The sequence below is a fragment of the Lepidochelys kempii genome, chromosome 18 (assembly GCF_965140265.1).
Source record: "Lepidochelys kempii isolate rLepKem1 chromosome 18, rLepKem1.hap2, whole genome shotgun sequence".
NCBI classification, from domain to species: Eukaryota; Metazoa; Chordata; order Testudines; family Cheloniidae; genus Lepidochelys; species Lepidochelys kempii.
The window spans coordinates 6,068,849-6,091,830 of record NC_133273.1 but is presented as its reverse complement, the minus strand read 5'-3'; the positions used below and the strand labels follow the sequence as shown (position 1 = coordinate 6,091,830).

At 53.8% G+C, this 22,982-nt stretch overlaps 1 protein-coding gene and 1 long non-coding RNA gene across 14 annotated transcripts in view; one reads left to right on the top strand and one right to left on the bottom strand.

Moving 5' to 3' along the window:
• The window catches only part of EPHB2 (EPH receptor B2), a 406,427-nt gene that overhangs the window by 322,694 nt on the left and 60,751 nt on the right, over positions 1 to 22,982 (bottom strand). The gene's annotated exons all lie outside the window — the stretch shown is intronic.
• The window catches only part of LOC140899967 (uncharacterized), a 53,534-nt gene continuing 40,260 nt past the window's right edge, over positions 9,709 to 22,982 (top strand). For 3 of the 5 annotated variants that reach the window (XR_012155522.1, XR_012155525.1, XR_012155521.1), the window contains exons 1-2: positions 9,709 to 9,773; positions 10,423 to 10,559. This is a non-coding gene — a long non-coding RNA (uncharacterized lncRNA). Of the gene's footprint in view, positions 9,774 to 10,422; positions 10,560 to 13,460; positions 21,862 to 22,982 lie in introns of all 5 variants that reach the window. The other 2 variants (XR_012155524.1, XR_012155523.1) reach the window with 2 other exon arrangements.

Below are 22,982 nucleotides of genomic sequence, written 5' to 3'. Positions count from 1 at the left end.
TTAGAGACTAACACGTTAATTTGATCTGCTGGGTTTACTGGCTATAATGGGAAACTTATTCTGCTTGGAAACTGGCACATCGCCTTTCCTGCTTGCACTGCCTAGACACAGCAAAGAGGAAGGGCAGACACTCAACAGAGAGCCCCCAGCATTCATTAGCACTGTGGCCTTTGGAGTCACTTTTTGTTCAGCTCTAGTCACGTTGATAATATCCATATTTGCAGAACACAACTCCTCCTCCCTCCACAGCTGCCCATTCAGCATCACAAGTACCTAGCCCCTTCCCTGGTCTGGCTAGCAAACAAAAGTTTAAAAACAGAGAGCGAGGCGATATGACAGGATAGATGGGGAAGGGGGCAGGAAATTAAAAACATGTCCAGCTAGACAGAGCAAGTCTGCCTCAGCAGCCCTATCTACACTAAGGTTGAAACCATGCTAGCAGCAGCCATATGGCTGACATCTCTGTCCTGCTCTACCAGTGATTTCAGGCCAACATCTGACTCATGGGTGGCTGCACATGGAAATGCAGCAGCATTGTACCAGAGATACCGATCAATCATTATTTCATCCACCGTCAGCTCCCGGTTGGATGACTCTCTACATGTTCTAGATCGCAGGCTGCCACTCTACAGCCTCAGCAGATGGCACTGATTTCATCGCAGATTCTGAGCCAATCACATGGGAACCACAATCCAGCATCCCTGGGAGGCATCCCAGAGATGCTGCCTCCTACTGCTTGATCCTGGCAGGTGAAGAATCAAAGCACCTTGCAGCAAACACAGACAATGGGATTTCTCTCTGCTTTTAGCACCCAGCATGAGGGGAGGGGGGAAGATGGTCAGAGGGTCTCACCATGTGCAGCAAAAAGGTGAAAAAAATCAGAGGCTTACACAAACACAGCCACAAGGGTGCACTGTCTCATTAACACCAGCCACCGCATCCTCCCCAGCACCTGCCCTCTGGACATCTCCAACGCTCTTTATTTAACCCCCCAGCTACTCAGAGGTTCCAAGGCCAGACGGGACCATTGTGATCATCTAGTCTGACCTCCTGTAGAACGCTGGCCAGAGACCTGCCCCACAATCATTCCTAGAGCAGATCGGTGAGGAAAACATCCACTCTAGATTTAAAAATTGTCAGCAATGGAGACTCCACCACATCCCTTGGTAAACTGTCCCAAAGGTTCACTGTTCAAAACGTAGACCTTATTTCCAGTCGGAACTTGCCTAGCTTCAACTTCCTCGACCTTTCGCTGTTATCACGAAGAGCCTGGGCTAGTCTACGCTACCGTGCTACATTGGCACAGCTGTATCAATGCAGATGTGCCATGGTAGCACATCTGGTGAGGGCGTGCTATGCCAACGGGAGAGCACTCGCCCATTGGTGCAATTACTCCACTGCAACGAGAGGCAGGAGCTGTGTCCGCGGGGGATCATCTCCCACCGACAGCGTGGTGTGGACAGCACTCTAAGTCGATGTAACTTGCGTCGCTCGGGGATGGTTTTTTCACACCCAAGTGACGTACATTACATCACCTTAAGCGATAGTTTAGACAAGCCCCCCATTATTAAATATTTGTTCCCAGTGTAGATACTTACAGACAGTAATCAAGTCACCCCTTTGTGATGGGATTTATAAACCCCAAACCAGTGATGAAGGGGTGTGGGCAAGGCTGGTCCTGCCCCTCTGGCCCTGTCAATCATGTCGGGGTGGAATAAGGGCTGAAAAGGAGGAAGTTCCCGGCAGCTGCCCGGCAGCTCTTGGAGAGAGCAGTTGGTGGCTCTACAGCTCCAAAAGGAGTCTCCTGAATGTCTTCGGGGAACTGCCCTCAGAAAGGCCATTTACCAGATCCCCACCACCAGGCCTACAGGGGGAAAATGACCCTGGTCTACTGGCCAGGTAGCACAGCTCCACACTAAAGGGACTCAGGGCATGGGAGTTTATACATGGGCAAGGAACTATAACTCAAGTGCGTATTCGATATCCCTACTGAGGCAGATGGAAGTGTCCTAAGGTTTTTTTTGGTGTCCCTACAGTAGTATGCACCCATCAGGAGCCCAAGAACTGTGACCCCACTTAATCGTCCATGTATTAAATAGATGGAGCTCCTTGAGTCTATCACTATCCGGCAGGTTTTCTAATCCTTTAATCATTGTCATGGCTCTTCTCTGAACCTTCTCCAATTTATCAACCTCTTTCTAGCATTGCGGGCACCAGAACTGGGCACAGGATTCCACCAGGGCCAAATAATCTACTCGAGATTCCCCTATTTATGCATCCCAGGTCCCATTCGCTTTTTTGGCCACAGCGTCACACCAGGAGCTCGTGTTGAGCTGATTATCCCCCATAACTCCCCAAATCTTTTTCAGAGTCATGGCTTCCTAGGATAGAGTCCCCCATCCTGTAACTGTGAGCTACACTCTTTGTCCCTAGATGTATATGCTTACATTTAGCCATATTAAAATGTACAGTTTGCTTGTACCCAGTTTATCAAGAGATCCAGATCGCTCTGTAGCAGTGACTTGTCTTCTTTATTATTTACCATTCTCCCAAGTTTTGTGTTACCTGCACACTTTATCAGGGATGATTTTATGTCTTCTTTCAGGTCACTGATAAAAATGTTAATAGTGCAGGGTCAAGAACCGACCCCTGCCAGGCCCCACTAGTAACATCTGCTTGATGACGATTCCCTGTTCATGGTTACATTTTGAGACCTATCAGCCAGTTTTTAATCCATTGTGTGCCATGTTAACATTATATCTTTGTAGTCTTTTAATCAAAGTGTCATGTGGTATCAAGTCAAACACCACACTGGGAAGACACTGCCCTAGAGGACCAAGGAAGAACTCTTTGGAAGCATTACCTCCTTGCTAGGCAATCCGAGCCTTCCATTGCAACAGCAGAATATCAGACCAATCAACAGCTTGGGAAGGCAACCTTGAGGGAGGCTGTTTACTGGCTGAAATGCTGCTCTCCCACTCTCCTCTCTGGCACGTGAATCAAAAATGAAACCATACATAACTAGCTGGCTCCAAGCCTCCGATTTTCCCATTTGTTGTCTTGCTCTTACTGAGCACTGTCTGGAAGGCATTCCCTACCTGGGATCAGTGAACACTCACTCTTCTATTTCTTGCTGTCCACAGCTCTGTAGTGAGGTGTACAGCCTGTCGTACATTCCTGCTCCACTCCCCGGATCAGTTTCACTCATCTGAGCACTCCAGGGCAGCACGCTCGACTCTTTCCTTATGCATTGTTTCCTTCCAAACCCAGTAACGGTGTTAATTCTCTGATTTCCAGCAAATGGAATCAGGAGCGATTTGCAATCCATTTATGCATCCCTAGGCTGCAAAGGGCTTAGCTCTGCCTCCCTCCCGGGTTCCACATCAGATCAACAACGGGATCCTTGGTGAGAAGCTAGCATGGCCAGATTGCTCCAGAGAGGACACTCCACATACCAGGCACCAAGCTAGTTAAAGGCACAGTGGGCCCTGTTTTCACAGTCTCTTCGTGAAATGCTGGCATGGAGTCTAAACTAGTGACCAACAAAACGGTGAAGGTTTGAAAAAGTGTAGCCTGTCCCCATTCCATCTCCCCAGCCAGCCACCCTGAATGTCCCTCAGGGTCTGTTCTTATTTAAATTGGACAGGTCTTATTGCTGCATGGGGGCAGAGTAAGCTTATCAAATAGGAGGTTAAGAGGTGACTTATCACTGTCTGTAAGTATCAGAGTAACAGCCGTGTTAGTCTGTATTCGCAAAAAGAAAAGGAGGACTTGTGGCACCTTAGAGACTAACCAATTTATTAGAGCATGAGCTTTCGTGAGCTACAGCTCACTTCCTCAGATGCATATCGTGGAAACTGCAGCAGGCTTTATATATACACAGAGAATATGAAACAATACCTATTCCCACCCCACTGTCCTGCTGGTAATAGCTTATCTAAAGTGATTTCCAGCACAAATCCAGGTTTTCTCACCCTCCACCCCCCCATACAAATTCACTCTCCTGCTGGTGATAGCCCATCCAAAGTGACAACTCTTTACACAATGTGCATGACAATCAAGCTGGGCTATTTCCTGCATAAATCCAGGTTCTCACATCCCCCCCACCCCCATACACACACAAACTCACTCTCCTGCTGGTAATAGCTCATCCAAACTGACCACTCTTCAAGTTAAAATCCAAGTTAAACCCCCCCCCCCCCCCCCAGATGTTCTGGTTTAACTTGGATTTTAACTTGAAGAGTGGTCAGTTTGGATGAGCTATTACCAGCAGGAGAGTGAGTTTGTGTGTGTATGGGGGTGGGGGGGATGTGAGAACCTGGATTTATGCAGGAAATAGCCCAGCTTGATTGTCATGCACATTGTGTAAAGAGTTGTCACTTTGGATGGGCTATCACCAGCAGGAGAGTGAATTTGTGTGGGGGGGTGGAGGGTGAGAAAACCTGGATTTGTGCTGGAAATCACTTTAGATAAGCTATTACCAGCAGGACAGTGGGGTGGGAGGAGGTATTGTTTCATATTCTCTGTGTATATATAAAGCCTGCTGCAGTTTCCACGATATGCATCTGAGGAAGTGAGCTGTAGCTCACGAAAGCTCATGCTCTAATAAATTGGTTAGTCTCTAAGGTGCCACAAGTCCTCCTTTTCTTTTTGTCTGTAAGTACCTGCCCAGAGAGCAAGTATCTGAGAGCAGAGGGCTCTGCAACCTAGCAGGGAAAGGCAGAACAAGAGGCAACGTCTGGACGTTGAAAGTGGCAAACTTCCAATTGGAAGGCAGACCCAGTTTTTTACAGGGAGAGTAACTAACCAGTGCCGAGATTTACCCAGAGAGATGATGGATCCCCCAGCACTTGAAGAGTTTAAATCGCAAATGGACATCTCTCTCAAAGAGAAAGCAGTTCTGGGCTGGATGCAGAAAGCCCTGGGCAAGGTTGCCTGGCCTGTGCTAGGCAGCAGAATGGATTAGATGGTCCTAGAGGTCCCCCTTGTCCTGGAAAGTCTGAATCTATTAATAATCCTCTACCTGCACCAGAAAACTGTCCATCCTGCCTAGCAAGTCCACTCCCCCATGCTCTGCGCCTGTCTGCTGTGGAGCTGGGTATGGGCTTGCCAGGCTGAGCCCGGAGCTAATTATCTCTGACAGGGAAAGGCTCTGCCACAAAGCCACACTCCCAGCCTGCTCCGTAATCGGTTTACGAAGGGGGCAGATTTCTCTCTATGCCACAGCGATAATGCTCTTCTCTGTAAAAAGATCTGCATCAGTAGCCAAGTGCTTTAGACAACTCTCCAATAACAAACTATTGTGCAACCCAGCACTCATCTGCAACCCTAAATAACTACAGGCTGTTACATATTTGTTGTACTCCTGCATTGGCCAGTGGCAGTGTCTGACCCCACGTCCGTGAAGGCTACAGCACAGAGCTCTTTCATTTTGCCTACAGGAGCAAATAACAGGAAAGGGCGGGGGGGGGGGGGGGAGAGTACATGCTGCTGTCATATATGAAGCCTGGCCCCAACTGGAGCTGCAACAAACACACGGCCAGCAAGTTACACAGTGACTTGTGAGCCAAGGTGCAATATTAGACATCAGGATTCCTGGGCTCTGTTCCTCGCTCTGGGAGCAGATTGTGGTCTAATGAATATAACACCACACCTGTTTGGGGCATGTGGGTGTGACACCCTGTACCCCAAAGCAACAGCCAGGCACCCCCCCATTCACCAGGGTGATTTAATTATAATATGTTTTGTACAAAGTATACCTTGTGAGGTATCATTTTAAACATCTTGATCTATTCAACATTAATACCCTGTTGGATTGTGCGTGCTGTCTTTGGATGGGAAGTTATAAAGTTTTGCTATGTGTATATTACTGAAATGTGTTATAAGGTTGGAAACACCCACAACCAACCTTTCAGGAGCAACAGTGGAGGAGTGAGATGTGTTGATGGCCCATTAAGGGGAATCCACACTCACAAGGACTACCCCAGGAACTGTGTACAATGGAGACCTCTCAGAGAGAGCACAATGACAATGGAGACTGCTTGACTCACCTCATAGCAAAGGATCTTTTCAGCAAGCTGGAAGAAGCTATAAAAGGGGCAAGTGACATCGTCACTTGTCCTCATTCTCCTCACAACTCGACACCTGGAAACCTATCTGGAGAACAAAGACTTTGAATGGGGGAGGTGGTTCCAGGCTGAAAAGAGGAATCCCAGCCTGTGTATGAAGGAGCTATACCATCAGGGTGAGATACTGCTGTATTCAAATCCTGGATAGTTATAGAACTCAGACTGAGATTTTACTTTTATTTCTTAGGTGACCAACTTCGATCTGTAAGCTTGCTACTTATAATCGCTTAAAATCTCTCTGTAGTTAATAAACCTGTTTCATATTCTACCTAAAACAGTGGGTTTTGTTTGCAATGCTTGGGGAATCTGCTCAGAAACAAGAGCTGGTGCATTGTCCTCTCCACAGTGAGTGAGGGGCAGACTAGGTTATAAACTTACACTGGTCAGGCTTCTGACCAGGGCGAGACGGTACAGTTCTAGAATGCAAGGCTGGGGAGAATTGACTGAAGTTTCTATATTGTTGGATCATGGGTGGCTGGCGAAAGCATTCATGTAACTCAGTTGGGTGTATCCCTGTCTGCGGGTGGCTGTGTAAGTGCAGTACCTGGAGGGGTCTGCAGCTTGCCACAATGTCACAGTGTGACAGGGAGCCCACATTGGTAAGACAGAGGGCTCACCAGTACCCCAGTTCCAGGTTGCACCCCAGCGAACCATCACAGTCGGGGAACCAACCTGAGGGCATAAATGCCTGAGCGTTTTCAACTTGAGCTGAAGAACCCACCTTCTTAGCAAGGAAGCAGTACCTGAGTCAATACAATATAGTCTATCTGGTAACACAGACCACCACCAGGGTCAGGTGGGCTACACAAGCACCTTATTTGACGTTCTCCTCCTAAAAGACAATGGCAAAGTGGAGGAGACATGGCTCTATTACATCAGAACTTCCAGCTCTGTCTGGCGTGATCTTGGGTAAGGTCTCAGTTACCTGCTCTGTGGAATGGGTGAACAACAGTTACGAGTGTGACTCGAATGCACGAGAGAGGCTGGCAAGCCACAGCCCCGTTAACAGCACTCAGTCGCAGAGCTGAGATAAGGGCTTGCAGGGCAGTATGCCTCCCGATAAGCTACAGCATGCAGGGCTCCTGCCCCTCCCTTTGAGTTTTTCTGCCCCCAAACCACAGAAAGGCTGCATGTTTTTGCATCTTCACAAGCCATCCTGCAGCAGGGATGCAAAACATCTGACCAGCGCACAGAGCTGGGTACGCTGCCCATCCTAGTGACATGGACCCTTACCCACAGCGACCCTGAATGGGCTCCTGTAAACACCCCAGCCCCACTGGGGCTCCCACCTTCCTGCTGACCCATGCTCACTCCCAGATTCAAGCTGATGCCAGACTCCCACCCCAAAAGCAAGATGGCCCCCTGCCCAGCCCATGGTGGGATCAGCACAGCAGTTCTGTGGCCTGACCAGACCCGACCTGTCAGGTCCTGAGGAGCTGCTGGCAGCCCTGAGGTCTTCACTCTGCCTGGCTTGCCATGAGGAGGCCAGGTCAGGCTGCCTGCCCCTACACACTCCTGCTCGGGGGACCTGGGCTCAGTCCTATAAATTAACGTTTAAAACTGTGATTCTTTAACCCTGGTGGGGGACTCCCCCCGCCCCCAACTCTGGACCAGCACCAATGGAGCGCTGGCAGGAAACAATGGCAAAAGGTAAGGCTGAGGGAGGCAGCAGGGCTCAGACTCGAGCAGCCCCTCCTCTCTCGCCAGGCAAGGCACACTTCCCCCAGGGTCTTGCTGCCAGGCTGCTGCCCCCAGCTCTCTCTCTAGCTCACACCGTAGTCGTGCCAAGCGGCCCCACTGTGCTAGATGTTGTGCAGACACAGCAAGCACTGGCAAGAGACCAGAGGTTATCTGAAAAGAATCCACATGGACCCCACTAAAACCCAGCATTGCTTGCCCTGGCCTCTCATGCTCCTTGGGGCTTGCTGCTCTTCGCTCCACTGGACAGAGGTCAAACACCACAGCTGCCAACGACAAGGTTTTAAAGGCGACTTGAGGATGGTTCTGAAGGCAGGAATTGCCAGATGAGATCAGACCAGCAGCCTATGAGCCCAGCAACCTGTACCAGGCAGTGGCCTGATCCAGAGGATGCTTCCTCCCGAGCTCAGCTAGTCAGTGGTTGCTCACCCCCTGAAGCACATGGGGTTATGCCCCTTCCGACCACTGATCTGGGGAAGCTGGGTGTTTGTATCGTGGCACTAGCGGCTCATGGGAATTGGACCGAGATCTCAGCTCCTCTCTCAAGGGGACCGCTGAGCAGCCGCAAACAATCGGCAATCACTCCTACCCTCAGCAGGATTTGAACTCGCAAGACAACAGCAAACATTCCCATCCCCCACTGTCCCCAGCCATCAATCCTTGCTAACGCCCCACCATTGCCTCCTGGGCACAGGCTGACTGCCAACTCCATGGGCACTGTGCCAGAGAGCCCCACACCCAATGTGCCGCTGCATGCCATCCACAGCGAAGGCCCATGGCCTCCTGCAGCCCAGCATTCCTGTCCAGCAGCACTGCCTGCCACCCAGCACTCTCCCCTTCCCGGCCTACACAGCTGGTGAGCTACTAGGGGCTCCAAGAGGCCCTGAATGGGAATGAGACGGCCACGCGGGGACGGGGATGAAGGAGAGGCCGTAGCTGGAACGCCGGCTTAATGCCTGGTCAGAACGGCCGGGAGGAAAGCCAAGTGGTGCCTAGAGACAGACCAGATTCAGGACTCCTGGATTCTAGTCCTAGCTCTGCCCCTCAGTTGCTGTGAGATTTGCAGCATCTTCCCCTGCCTCCCAAGGGAGTGCAAGGCCTAACTGTTGTCAAGTGCTTTGAGATCCCCAGAGGAAAGGGCCTCAAGCCAAGGGAGGTGGGAGCTCTAGCGGCTAGAGCAGCAAATAAGGGTGCCAGCTCTGCCGTTGCTTTGCTGAGTGCTTTGGGCCAGTCTCGTCCCTTCCCTGGGTCTCAATCTCTGCTGTGGCCTGGCTTTGTCAGCTGGTTTGAGGGGCTAGATGAGCGAACTCCGGCTATTTGCACAGCGTATGGAGGACGGGCAGTGTCGATGCAGGCGACTGGCTGCCTCAGCAGAGGGGCTGGTCGGGTAGAGTTCTACCACGCAGCAGCGAGACTGGCTGCTTTGCTCACCCTTCCCCAAAGCCTCGTGTGGCGGCAGCAGCCTGGCACCTGCTAACTGGCAGCGGCTGTCACACGGGTCCCAGAAGAACACGGGGGCTCACGGAAGGCCCACGGCACAGTGGCAGCTCAGCCACCTGAACGCCACGGTGGGAGCTGGATGTGTCGCAATGCCCTGGCAGGCCCGGAAGCACCTGCCTCATGCAGAGCCCAGACCTGCAACCTGGCCGTAGCAGTGCTCTGCCAATGCCGGGCATGAAGCGGGCCCGCAGGGAGCAGGAGGGAGTGGGTGTCTGGCTGCTGGCCCATCGCTGGTGGCTGGTGATAGCTGCAGCTCAGTGAGATCCTCTAGCAGAAGAAGCCTGTTATCAATGTTGTTGTTTGCGTTATTCCCTCCCGTGTGTTTATCTGCAGACTCACACACTACACCCGGCATTATAAATAAATCTGCAGCTGTTCAGAACTCGCAGACACAACTCTGGACTCCTTCCCACCATAAACCGCACAGCTCCCCATGGCACAGTTACGGTAAGTGCCTATCCTTTTCACTTTGAAGATGCTTTCACTGAGCAACTTTCTGCCCTCGCTGACGGGGCTGGCTTGTAAGGACTTCCACAGCATTACAGCCACTCTGCCACACAAGCCTGTGCTCAGTTAGTCCCAGCTCAGAGCACTCTGCAGGTCAGCACCGTCGGTACACAGCCGCCAGCTGGTCCAGAACCTACTCTGGACCATGTGAAAATCACACCCGTGTTGATACCCAGAGGGGAGGGGGGACCTTGTTTTGCACACTAGCCTCTTGCTACTTAAGTCACAAGTGAAAAGAGCTTGGGACTCACTTTTCCGCAGCTGGCTGGTTGAGGATTGAGGGTCATTGGCAGAGTTTGGAGGAGAAGGCAGGACAGGACTAGTAGGGGATGCTAAAGGTCAAAATTAAGGGGCATTGGCAAGGGGGGGAAGAGGGGAAGGGGATCATCAGAGCATGTGTGCGCACTATGGCCTAGTTCACAAACATTGAGGATCTGGCCCTGTGTTTCTCACCAGTTGTGACAAACACTTCTCATTCACAAGCACTCGCGTCCAGATGCAAAGTGCACCAAACAGCTGGAGTTCACCCTTTCATTTCTCCTCTCACATCTCTAATCCCTTCTTCCCCTCCCTCCCCTCCTCACTGCAGCCTCTTCCTCGTTCTGCTTCTCTAGTTATTTCTCAGGGTAGGGAATAAACCAAAGTTTCTCCCACTTCAATGTTACTGACTGAATAGACCTCTGCATGGACACTGGAAGGGACTCCCTCCTCGGTTGGTGCTGGATGGTAAGTAATTGCCTATATAATTAAATGCCCCTTTTTAAGATATCAAAGCTCTCAACTGCAATCGATGGTAACTCAGCCCTTGAAGCATAAAGCTCATAAAGTGCATTGCCCAAGAGCTGCAGGCAGCAAAATTAATCCAAACTTGACCTACAGCACCTCACCGCATGAGGGCACGCAGCCAATGAGCTGCATCTGTCAGGCCAGTTCCAGACTGCCCTCCCGGCAGTGCAGACAGCTCCCCGTGCCCAACACCAAGACCTCGGTACAGACGAACTGGGCTCAAAGGCCGACTCTGAATTGTACTGGAATGGCCTTGCAGTGATGCTCCCTCCTCAGCAAGGCCCTGTCCAAGGGAGCAAGGACCCCACACTGCCATGCTTTGCCCTGACATAGTGCAGTTTGGCCTTTGGTGGGCCTGAGCATATTCCAATCAGGAGCAGGTTAGCGGGAGCTGTTACACCCAGGAAGGGGTGCAGGTGTGTGGGGAGAGGTACGCCACCGTTCCCAGGAGGGGCGAGTCCAAAGCTGCCCTTGGCCCCGCCTGTGCCATGCTGCCAACACCCAGCGCGCGCTATCATGGCCGCCGACGTCATGAGATCAGCTTAGAGCTCAGGAGATCTTTGAAACAATACGTCTGGGGTTCTCGCTACTTGCTTTCTGATTCGGGAGGGGGGGAAGGGAATGTTTTCAAGCTTTTCTCCACAGTTAGCAGGGCTGGGAACTTCCTTTAAAAAAAAGAAATGAAAGGCAAGGCTTCCTCGGAGTGCCAGGACTCCAGGAGCTGGGGCTTTAAGAGATGCACCAAATATCACGAGACTCATATTAAAATGGCGAGAGTCGGCAACGCTGTAAGTGACCGAAGAAAAACAGCTACAAGAATGTAGGCCTGAGCCCTGAGCACAGACATAGACTGGGCAGGGTGGGCTGTCCCCTGAGACCCAAAAGGATGTCCTGGGAATCCCCAGGGCCTGGTGCCCCAACACACTGGGCCATCCCCATAAATGTGGTGGAGTTCCCCAGGGACAGACGGGGCCCATTCCCGGTTCCTTTCCCACTGTGATGAGTGGAGCTGAGTGACGTCCCTTGGCCCAGCTCAGGCACTTCCCTCTCAGCAGAGCACTGGAATCTCCCGCGGCGTGGCAAGCTCCATGATGTACAGATGCACGGATATGCTGATCTGGCACAAAATCCCTCATCAAAACAGGGGAACGCGCGCTCTAGGCCAGCCTGTGCACAGCCACGAACTCCTGCACAGGGGGGGTAGCTAATGAGGAATCCATCTGGGCCTGGCTAAGGAGCTTTCCTGCAGATGTATTTATCCTCCCTGCAGTTGAAAGGCCCCCTATCTGCCTCCTGCTCTTTACTGGGGCCTAATATAATATTTTCACCAGTCAGAGCTAAGAGGGTCTTGCAAACCCAAAGGCAGCTGCTTGCCCTTCACGACAACACCCAGATTTGCTTTGCCTGGCCTGGGGCCAGCGGAACAAACTGAAACCCAATCCCCACAGCCGACCAGTCAGCACAGAACGGCACACTGCATTGTGAACCGGGGCGACAGGATACTTGGGATACTTTGCTCAGGGATCCACTTAGCCTCCAAGAGGGAGAGAGTGATTGATAGGGAAAGGGAATGAACGATGACTGATCTGGAATGAGATTCCCAGGCCCCCCCCCACGCCTTCAGGGAACAAGGAAAGCCAAGGGCATGGTGTGGCAATGCCCTACTGCACTGGCAGGAGCGCTGGCGGCATTAGTGTTCGCTCTGGGGCAGCAGGGAGCAGGCAGCCAGGGGCAGAATAATTTCTCTGCACTGGCCCTTGAAAACACCAAGTACAGAACGACGCCCACGGCTCTGGCCTCACGCCCATGCAGCAGTACTCCATGTACCCCAGTAACCGTCGGGCCCAGGCCTGACCCTGCAGTGGGATGTGCGTGGCCAGCCCCACAGCTCAGACCATAGGAGTGGGGTCCTTGTCAGCAATAACAATGCACGGAGGAGGGGCAGTCCGACACCCCGCTGGCATCACGGGAGTCGAGGACTCAATCCAGGCTGCAGGATATCAGGAGAAGAGCCCACGTTCCCAGCCCTGGGGAGGATGAGGCATGCATACCATCTGCCTGTGACAGGCCAGGGACCCAGCAGGAAGGGGAGGGGAAGCGGTCTGCTCACACACTGTGTGGATGGGAAAGGGCCCCGGATGGTGCCAATATCCTTAACCAGTACACACCACCCTCCCTCTGGCTTCGTGACTCCCACGGGCTCCCCCCGCCCCACTCGGATAGCTGGGTTCTTTATGGCTTCAGAGTAACTCCCACCTGCCCTTGGCCTCACTTCCTGCTGGTTTTGATGGGTCCCAGGTCTGCCCCTCCTGCCGCGCAAGTCAGTGGAAGGCTAGCCGTGGGAATCGGACTGCATTGTGTAGGGCACCGTGCTAGGCCAGGGAGGAAATCAAGGGGCTGCTGCACTTGTGCGGCGGACGATTTCACTCAGGGGTTCTTGCTCTGCCTATGCCCACCAGCTCTGGGGCTCCATCTCTCACGATAGCTTCTGAATCTTTCCCGGAAGTCCTGACCCCGTGGAGGGGTGTCTGCACAGAGCTGAGCTGGGCTGGGTTGGGCTGGACTGGGCTGCTCCCGCACCCCCGTATGACTGTAATGCTTCCTTCTCCACAACAAAACTCCTATCCCGCTGCACATGGATTGGCCGAATGGAGTGGAGGTTTCCACACCCTCTCAGTGCCAGCGGGGAACACCCTCTCACAGAGAAGGGTGAGTCCCCCGTATAGCTCTGCCCCTCCCTGTGCAGAGCGCCCCACTTCTGCATCGCCCTTAGTGACAGAGAGCCAGTGTAATTCGAGCCAGTGTGTTCCCCATAATCAATTCCTTCCTATGGGTTTTCAGTGCACACAACTCGATAGTTCCTGCAATCGTGACAAATTTTGTGGGTTCCTAAATAAGCATTGGCTCCTATTTCTGCCATGACCACAGTCATATCCCACTGACCAAGCTGAAGGGGACTGATTATCAGCCCGGTTACTGGGAAGGCCTTGGCTTGAGCATCTACACTCCTTGGAAAATCAAGCCCACTTCTAGGACAATTTGAGGACTTGGTTAGCGCTATGCACTGATTGCTGACGATTCAGCCCGTGAGCACGCAGCCAAAGCTGTCCATCAGTTGTCGCAGAAGGGACACTGCGCTACACAAGCAGCAGAGTTTCAAGACTTGGCACATTCATCAAATGGAGTGAGGATGCCCACTGTTATTTCCAATTCAGCCTCAACAATGATACTAAAGATGAATTGGCCCAGGTGGAATCCCCACCCGGCCTGGAGGCTTAGTCAACCACCTGGCTGAACACCTTCAGCTCCGGCCCCTCATCAACAGAACCCATACAAGTCAGTCAAGCCTGGCCCCACCTCTCTGACGTAGAGAAGAGTTGATGCTGGGCATCAGGCTTATGCCTATGCTGCAGGGAATGAGGACACTTTACATCAAGATGTCCTACGAAGTTCCAAGCAGGAAAAAATCCTAAAATATTTGGGAAAAGGAGCTATTGGCTATCAAGGCAGCTTTTGAGGAGTGGTACCACATCCGAAAAGGAGCCGAGTTCTGATTCAAGTCCTGCCAGACCACAAGAACCTGGAGTACGTACAGACTGCCAGACGTCTTAGCTGACGCCAGATCTGCTGGTCCCTTTTCTTTGCTTGCTTTAGCTTTGTTGTAACCTATCACCCAGGGACAAGAAACAGGAAAGCAGAGGCCCTATCCCCCCAAAGACGAATTTCTCGAATCTCGTGGTGCGCCTTCTCCCACTGTCAACGGGATGAGCAATGGCAGTCTGATGTTCTGCATCCCCTGCTGTGCCGAATTCACATATAACAATACAATCCACACCCCGACCCGACACAGCCCCTTCTTCGCAAACTTTCTCCCCTGCTTCCATCTGGACTTCTCCAGGAGTTCCTCAGTACCAGCCACTGTGGATTTAGCCTCCCACCTATACCAGTGCACCAGGACCTGAAAGAACACCTGTCATCCGTCAGAGAAACTTATCTACACCTAGGGTGACCAGACAGCAAGTGTGAAAAATCGGGACAGGGGATAATAGGAGCCTATATATAAAAAACCCCCAAAATCAGGACTGTCCCTATAAAATTGGGACATCTGGTCACCCTAACACCACCACACAGACCAAGGCTGTCAGGGTGCCCCCCCATAGGGGACAAGGTGCAGCTCTCTGCCCCAAATCAAGCTGCCCATCTGCCAAACTAGACTACCAATACTGGGCCCCTTCAAGACCATAGAACAGGTAAATCCAGTGGCCTTCAAGTTATAGCTGCCTGAGTTCTTGAAGATCCACCCCGTCTTTCACATCTCGCTTTTAAAACTGTACAGCAAGAACCCAAATTTCTCCAGTCTGCCACGGCCACCCATAACAGTCCATGGACAGCAGGAGTACTTGATCTATCGAATCCTTGACTCGCAGAGAGTTAGGGGAAGGCTCCAGCACCTGGTGGACTGGGAAGGCTATGATTGCCATGACTCAAGGATCGGTCCTGGGGCCGGTTTTGATCAATATCTTCATTAATGATCTGGAGGATGGCGTGGATTGCACCCTCAGCAAGTTTGCAGATGACACTAAACTGGGAGGAGTGGTAGATACACTGGAGGGTAGAGATAGGATACAGAGGGACCTAGACAAATTAGAGGATTGGGCCAAAAGAAAACTGATGAGGTTCAACAAAGACAAGTGCAGAGTCCTGCACTTAGGACGGAAGAATCCAATGCACAGCTACAGACTAGGGACCGAATGGCTCGGCAGCAGTTCTGCAGAAAAGGACCTAGGGGTTACAGTGGACGAGAAGCTGGATATGAATCAACAGTGTGCCTTTTTTTTGCCAAGAAGGCCAAAGGCATTTTGGGATGTATAAGTAGGGGCATTGCCAGCAGATTGAGGGACGTGATCGTTCCTCTCTATTCGACATTGGTGAGGCCTCATCTGGAATACTGTGTCCAGTTTTGGACCCCACACTACAAGAAGGATGTGGAAAAATTGGAAAAAAAAAAAGAGTTCAGCAGAGGGCAACAAAAATGATTAGGGGGCTGGAACACATGAGTTATGAGGAGAGGCTGAGGGAACTGGGATTGTTTAGTCTGCAGAAGAGAAGAATGAGGGGGGATTTGATAGCTACTTTCAACTATCTGAAAGGGGGTTCCAAAGAGGATGGCTCTAGACTGTTCTCAGTGGTAGCAGATGACAGAACAAGGAGTAATGGTCTCAAGTTGCAGTGAGGGAGGTTTAGGTTGGATATTAGGAAAAACTTTTTCACTAGGAGGGTGGTGAAACACTGGAGTACGTTACCTAGGGAGGTGGTGGAATCTCCTTCCTTAGAGGTTTTTGAGATCAGGCTTGACAAAGCCCTGGCTGGGATGATTTATTTGGGTATTGGTCCTGCTTTGAGCAGGGGGTTGGACTAGATGACCTTCTGAGGTCCCTTCCAACCCTGATATTCTATGAGTCTGGGACAGAAAACACATGACTGCCTAGGCTGCAGGGAGGCTCCCATCTGCAATCTCCACTCACTGAATCCTTTCGAATCTGAGCCATCTGCATAGCCCCTGCATCCAGTCCTGCAAGGTGCAGGTTTCCAAGTGCCATGAGAGATGCCAGTCCGCCCCTCGGTGGGTCCTGAAAGCTGCCCCCATTGCTCCCATGAGCACGTGCACTCAGTAAAGCTAGCAATTGCCATCAGACCAGGCGCCAACCCAGCCCAGTCTGCTGCCTCCAAAAGCGGCCAGCCCAGCTGCCTCCAAGGCAGGTGCAAGAACCCCCCAAGCAGGCAATGGCGGGTGCATGCCCTGCTACAGAAAGATTTCCAACTCTGTGATCCTAGCGAATGCTACCCATCAGTCAGACAAAAAACCTAAGAATCATCAGAGCAATATAAATGGCTAAACCTTTCTGCAACCCTGTGAAATACTTGGTCTCCAAGATATCTTGTGGCAGGAAGTTCCACAGGTTGCCTACGTGTTGGGTGGGTCTCTCTCAGTTCCCCAGCCTAAGCAGAATAACTTGTCCCCTTGATGACAGTCCTGGCTGAGAGGCTGAAACTCCAGCCCCAGCGTTTCCAGACTCTGGCCCATAGCCAGGTTCCTACCTTCCCACCTCACGACCGATAGGGGCAGGAGGGACACCGTGAAGCCAAGGAGGGCTGATGTTCCTCTCCACGCCCGTGAGCTCCTGGTACCTGAGCCTCAGCCCAGCTGTAGGCTACACCGGTGACATTGTTCATTTCTGCACCAACAACCTGCTGTCTCGAGCAGCCACGTGGTGGCGGCGGTGCTGCAGGGCACCGATTCCTCACAGACAGACGCTGGGGGACTGCAACAGCCGCCAGGGACAGGAAGAAAATTAATGGCGAAGTCAATTGCATGTGGTAGAATCTCCCCCAGCACGTGCGCGTAGACACCTCAAATGGGCTGGGTCCAGCTCTGGCTCAGCAGCCCTGATGGGAGGAGACGCAGGTCCATGGACTCCACCGGAGGGAGGTGCACTCACTCACTCAGTACCCTGGGCCAACCTTTGTCCCTCTGCCCCAGGGGGGCTAGTGCAGCAGCTCTGGGATCAGGAAGCGCTCAGATATGCTGTTTGCTCCCCGCCATGTCCACAGGCCTGGAGCAGTGACTGGAACTGAAGCTGTACCTGCCCCCCACAGCACCAGCACTCTCGCTCCGCGACCCAGGGGCTTGGCTGGCACCATGACGAGGCCGTGCCCCCCTCAGTCACTCTGGTCCAGGGTGCGTTTCTCTCGCTGGGACGGGGTGGAGGCTGCCAATCCCCAACCCGACAGGGAAGTGCTGTGCCCTGCAGATTAGACTCTCTGGGAGCACGGAGGGGCTGAGCTGTGACAAGGGTCCCCATTTCCACGAGCAACCGCACTCCTGGGGATGTGGCGAATCCCAACCGGAACGCGCGCTGGTGCTGCACGTCGCACCCTGGCATGGCACTCTTACCCCAGTGCTAAAGGGTTCAGTGCCCATCCTTAAAGGGACACTGCTGATTTCAAACCATCTGCCTGCGCTATGGCACTGGGGAGACGGGTTTCCAATACTCTCCTTGTCACACGTGTTTGTTCTGCACTAGCGTGTGTGTTCCAGTGACCCCTGCAGTTCTCAGCTGAGATCAGGGTCCCCAGTGGAGACCCAGCCAGGCCCCAAGAGCTCACAGTCTCAACAGACAAGCACCATCGAGAGAAAGGAAGAATCAGCACCTTCATTGTACAGGGCAGGGCCTCCTGAGTCTGAGTAGGATGTGTTGGCCCAGTGAGCTAGCTGGGTTCTGCCGCTCGATTGCTACGGGGGGGTGGGATGTGACATTTTGCTTTTGTGTCTTTTCCTTAACACAAACCCTGCGTGTAGAGGCAGCTGACCAGACAGTCCACAGTGGCTCCCCTGGGCAGGGATGGGGCTCGTCGTTTAAGGTAACGGGACCGGTCTTGCTGCCGAGTTCCAGTGAGCAGCCACTACCTGTAGGTGAACGGGCCCCGAGCTGGGTGGACTGTGCCAACTGGGCCTGATCTGTCCAGGAGCAGCCTCTCAGACACGGTGGCTTCCCCAGCCCCCCCTGGGGAAGATCATGGACTGAGGAGGGCTCTGAGGGGGTCTTGCTTTAGCTGCTGCCCTGAACAGCCTCTCCCTGAGCTCTGAACAAAGTCCAGTCGGCCTCCTCTGAGCACAGCAGGGGCCAGGCCTCCCCTATCAGGCCATCACTGTGGGAACCAGCCAGGAGGTAAAGCCAGTCACTTGAGCAGCCAGTCTCATCCCGTCACTTCCCAACCAGCTCTCCCGAGCTGGCCTCCCCATGCTGGTTCCTTTCGGAGGTGTCAAGGGGATCGATCCCCACCAGGGCCTGCTCCCTCCTGCCCAGCCCCTGGGGCACACTGCAAACCAGCCGGAAGATCTAGCTACGCCGCTGGCGGCAGTGTGAGTGCAGCGTGGGTAGGCAGCCCTGGGCTAGCTTTCAACTAACTAGCACAGGTGAAGCCAGAGCAGCATGGACCCAGCCCCCCGAGAACAAGGCTGCCAGGGGAGCTGGGCACATACTCAGGGTGCCGTGCTACCACGCCTTCACTGCTATTGTTACCTGTACTAGCTCAGTTAAAGCTACCGGGGCTGGCTACTGACACTGCAGTCACGCCTTCAATTGCAGTGCAGCGTCCCTGAGCCTGGGTTTACTCTCCCACCCCCCCGCCCCCCATAGCTATGCAGTTACACCAACCACACTCCCGGTGCGGACAGCGCTGTGACAATTGGGGGGCTTCTCCTGTCAACACAGCTCCTGCCTCTCGGGGAGCGCGATTCGCTCGAAGCATCTTCACTGAGCTCTGCTCTGCTGCAGCTGCGGCCACGCCCCAAGCCAGGAGCACTTTAACACCCTTAGCACTGGTATAGGTGGGGCACAAAAGGCGGGGGGGGGGGTGGCCAAGCCCCTTGGCTCACCCTGGGTCCCAGCCTAGACACTCTCTGTTCAGGACCCCACCATGTAAGTGACAAGGAGGCTGTCAGACTTGGAGGAACCCCTTCTCCCCACCAAGTGCAACCATGGAGACCCAGGTGAGCTTTTCCAGCTCTGCTCAGTGATCCAGCAGCCGCCATACGCCCACCGAATCCCCACCCATTATCCAGCAGGGCTCCGAGTAGGGCCAGTCACATCTGCAAACGCAGGCATGGAAACAGCCTCCCTGCCCCCTCCCAGCTTTGGGCCTCAGCTGGGCCCCAGTGGGGCGCATGCTGGTGAGCAGAGCCATCCCCAGCTACCTACTCCATGGGCGGTGCCAAGGGCCAGGCCCACAGCCGGACCAGCAAATCTAGGAGCTGCGCTCTCAGCACAGGCCAGGCCCAGTGCGGGGCTGTCTGTGCAGTCCATCCCCATGGCCACCTGACCATGCCAGTGGGCAGCAAGCCAGAGCTCCCTAGGATGGGATGAGCAGGGCTGCACTGCCCAGCCGGATACACGGGGAACATTGTGACCCTGCCCTCAGCCCCTTCTCCTGTCTGACCCAGGGGTCCAGCAGATGAACAGAGGGCTCTTCCCAGTGGCAGGCAGGGCCACCCCCCACCAAAACCCCACAGCCAAGGGACTGGGCTAGCCCTTGCCGGTACTGGGGTTGGTGTGACTCCAGGTGTGCAAGGGGAGCCAGCAGCCTGCTTGCCAGAGAGGCCTGGCTCAGTGAGATTTGTCACCCTACCTGGTGGGGTCATTTGGAAGCGGCTCCTCGCTCTCAGCAGGCTCTGGAGCCCTGCTCAGAATCCCAATCAAGTTCCCCTTAATGGGCTTCCATTTTAATTTCTTTTTATTGGAAAACACAGATGGTGACCCACCTCCTCCCCCCGGCGCCCCTCCCCTTACATGCACACAAGGCAATAACATTTCAAAGGAAAAGATTCTGTAAGTACGGCCAACCCCCGACGGAAACCCAGAGCCGGCGCCCCCGGACAGCGGCGTATGGCTCGTAGCGCCAGCCACACGGGCACTGCAGAGGCAGGGAGCTTGAGGCACCTGGGCTCTCTGAGCACGAGAGTTCAAGGCAACCCAAGGACCCAGCAAGCACCAGCGACACCGGCAGCCACATTAGCCGCGACTTTGCTTCCCCTCCCCCTCACGGCACCAGACCCCATTGTGCTGGGCACGGGCCAGGAGCCCCGGCAGCAGTGGGGCTGGGCAGCCTGCAGGCTAGTGCTGCCACCTAAGGCCACCTATCTTCTGTCTCCTGAACAGCTGCCGCAAGGGGCCTTTCTGCCTGGCCCCACGCCCCGCCCACCCCCAGAGGCAGCAGTGGCAGCCCCGTCCCCTTTGCGCTCTCACACACACACACCTCATTAGTTCTCGGCTGGGCAGAGAGCTGTCGCCCCAAGCAGAGAAGAGCCATGCTGGGTGATCAATCCCATAAGCCTCTGAAGCTGACACTTGTTCTTAAAAATGCATCTAATTAAAATGGCTGGTGACTGTCAGCTGGGGATGGGGCAGGGGGAGGAAACCAGAGCACAGATCTGGCTCCAGGCAGGCCCAGTGGCTCCCTGACCTGAATCAATGATCTCAGCCACTGCCAGCCAGAGCAGCGGGACGGGTCCACAGCAGCTCCCGGGAGCTGGGCAGGGGCTGCATCGGGCCAGGCTGCACTCAGCAGGGGCCGTGAGGGGGAGCGAGCGAGCGAGCACCGGGCAGACAGACGCACAGCCAGGGTAAACACTGGCCCTGGCACGATACAGCCCAGTCCCCTGACAGAGCCCAGGCTCCCAACCCGCAGGAGGTGCCGTGCAGTCACATGCCCCGGCAGGCAGCCCCGACGTGCTTCAGACACATCCATGCGAGTGGGGCAGCGTCCCCGCCCTGGCGCAGAGACAGCAGGTGACCTGCCCAGGATCACAGAGTTGGGAATAGACACCGGTTCCTCCGGCTCCCAGCCCTGCACAGAGCTGCCCCAGCCCTGAGGACACTACATAGGATGCACCTAAGGCCCACTGGGGTTCCCTGATAGTGGCAGCTCCCCAAGGGACCTGACGGAACAGCTCAGAGAGGGGTGCAGGACAGGGGCAGGAGCACAGGACAGCTCCGTGGAGCTGCTGAGAGCAAGTGGGGAGCCTTCCCCTCAGGAAGCCGTCTTGGGTGTATTGGGTAGAGTGTGCATAGCACGGCAAGCCACATTCAGCGCTACGGCCCAGATACACCCTTTTGCTCCCCACTGCAGGCTGGCCACCAGCATGACATCCCAGTGACACTGTCTCTCCCAGCTCGCTGCTGTGCGGTGGGGATGCAGGTAGGAGGCCGAGCTGGTGAAGGGCACTAGGCAGCCCCAGCCTGCACCATGGACTCAGTGAGCTTGGTTCCTGGCTTCTCTGGTGGGTTCTTAGAGCCGTGGGAGGGGCACATTCAGTGCCCCCTAGTGCAGTGCTGTGGAGGGAGAGGGAAGTTCAGGGCAAGGTGCAGGAAGGTCACAGCACCAACGGACCAGCCATCGCTCAAGTGACCTTTTGTTTGTATCAGAATTTAGGCTGCCCAAGGGAACCTTTCCATCTTCCAAGCTGTCACTTCACTAACTGAAGTGGGCACCAGTGACCAGCAGATCCAAGACCCTGACAGCTGAGTGTCGGGGCTGCCAACCCCACGGGGAGAAATGTACCTGCACATTATGTACCCACGCTACAGCCCTTGCCTGGCAAGCTTTCAGCTGATCACTGCAAAGCACAGACACTGTCCTGCACAGGGGCTCGCTGGATGAAAGGAGAATCCCACAGCACCATGTGAGCAATCTGCCTCGCGCAGCATCGGTTTTGGGACCTAGGTGTCAATATCTATAGGTGCCACTACACCCTGGGTTAGGGCTCAGGTCCTTTCACTAACAGAGCCCATGCACGAGTCCTGGAAATACACAGCATGTGGCAGGAGCAGGGACAGATTCTCCCCATTTTACTGACATTTCGCTGACAGCCCCATGTTCCTGCTTTTCCATATTTTTATGGATGGCCTGTGCCTCTGCTGCTGGCTGGCAGCTCCACCCAGGATCGACTTCTGAGGAACTGAAGAGCCAGTGCAGGTTTGAAAGTGCAGAGATTAGGGCTTCTTACCTCAGAAACGCTCCGTGCCCTGACTAGGCAGGGCAATGACGGAAGTCCAGGACTAGATCTCAGGGCCACAGGAGTGACTCCACACCACAAATGCTACAAGGATCTAAATTCCCAGCACAGAGCATGCAGGATGCCAGCCACTGAGAGTGACTTGATAGCAGAGGAGACTCCTCAGCGGGGCCCCTTCTAAGGGCTCCTCCAAACACAATCCTCAGCCAGAATCTGAAGAAGCACTTTACACTATATATCATGCAGATTGGGTAGCTGCAATAAATTTCTAATGGTCCTGTTGCTAAGGTGCTCAGGACAGTAGCCTAGGTCTTGGGAGACTTGGGTTCAGATCCATGCCCTGCCCCAGGTTCCTTGTGTGATCTCAAGCAAGTCACTGAACCTCAGTTCCTCACCTGCCCAGTGGGGATAACAGCACTACCCTGGCTCCCAGGCCATTGGGATGTGAGGCTAAGCATGCTAGAATCACAGGCCCACAGGGTTCGAAGGGAACACAAGGGTCATCTAGTCTAGGCCCCTGCCGAGATGCAGGATTTGTTGTGTCTAAACCATCCAAGACAGACGGCTATCCAGGCTCCTTTAAAAGCCTCCAGTGAAGGAGCTTCCACAACCTCCATAGGTGTCTGGACCGTTGTCCTACTGGTTTTACAGTTAGGAAGTTTTTCCTGAGATTTAATCTGTAGTTTGAACCTATTGCCTCTCGTCCTGTCCTCTGCGGCAGGAGAGCACAACTTGTCTCCATTTTTTTTATGGCAGCTTTTCAAGTATTTGAAGGCCACTATCATGTT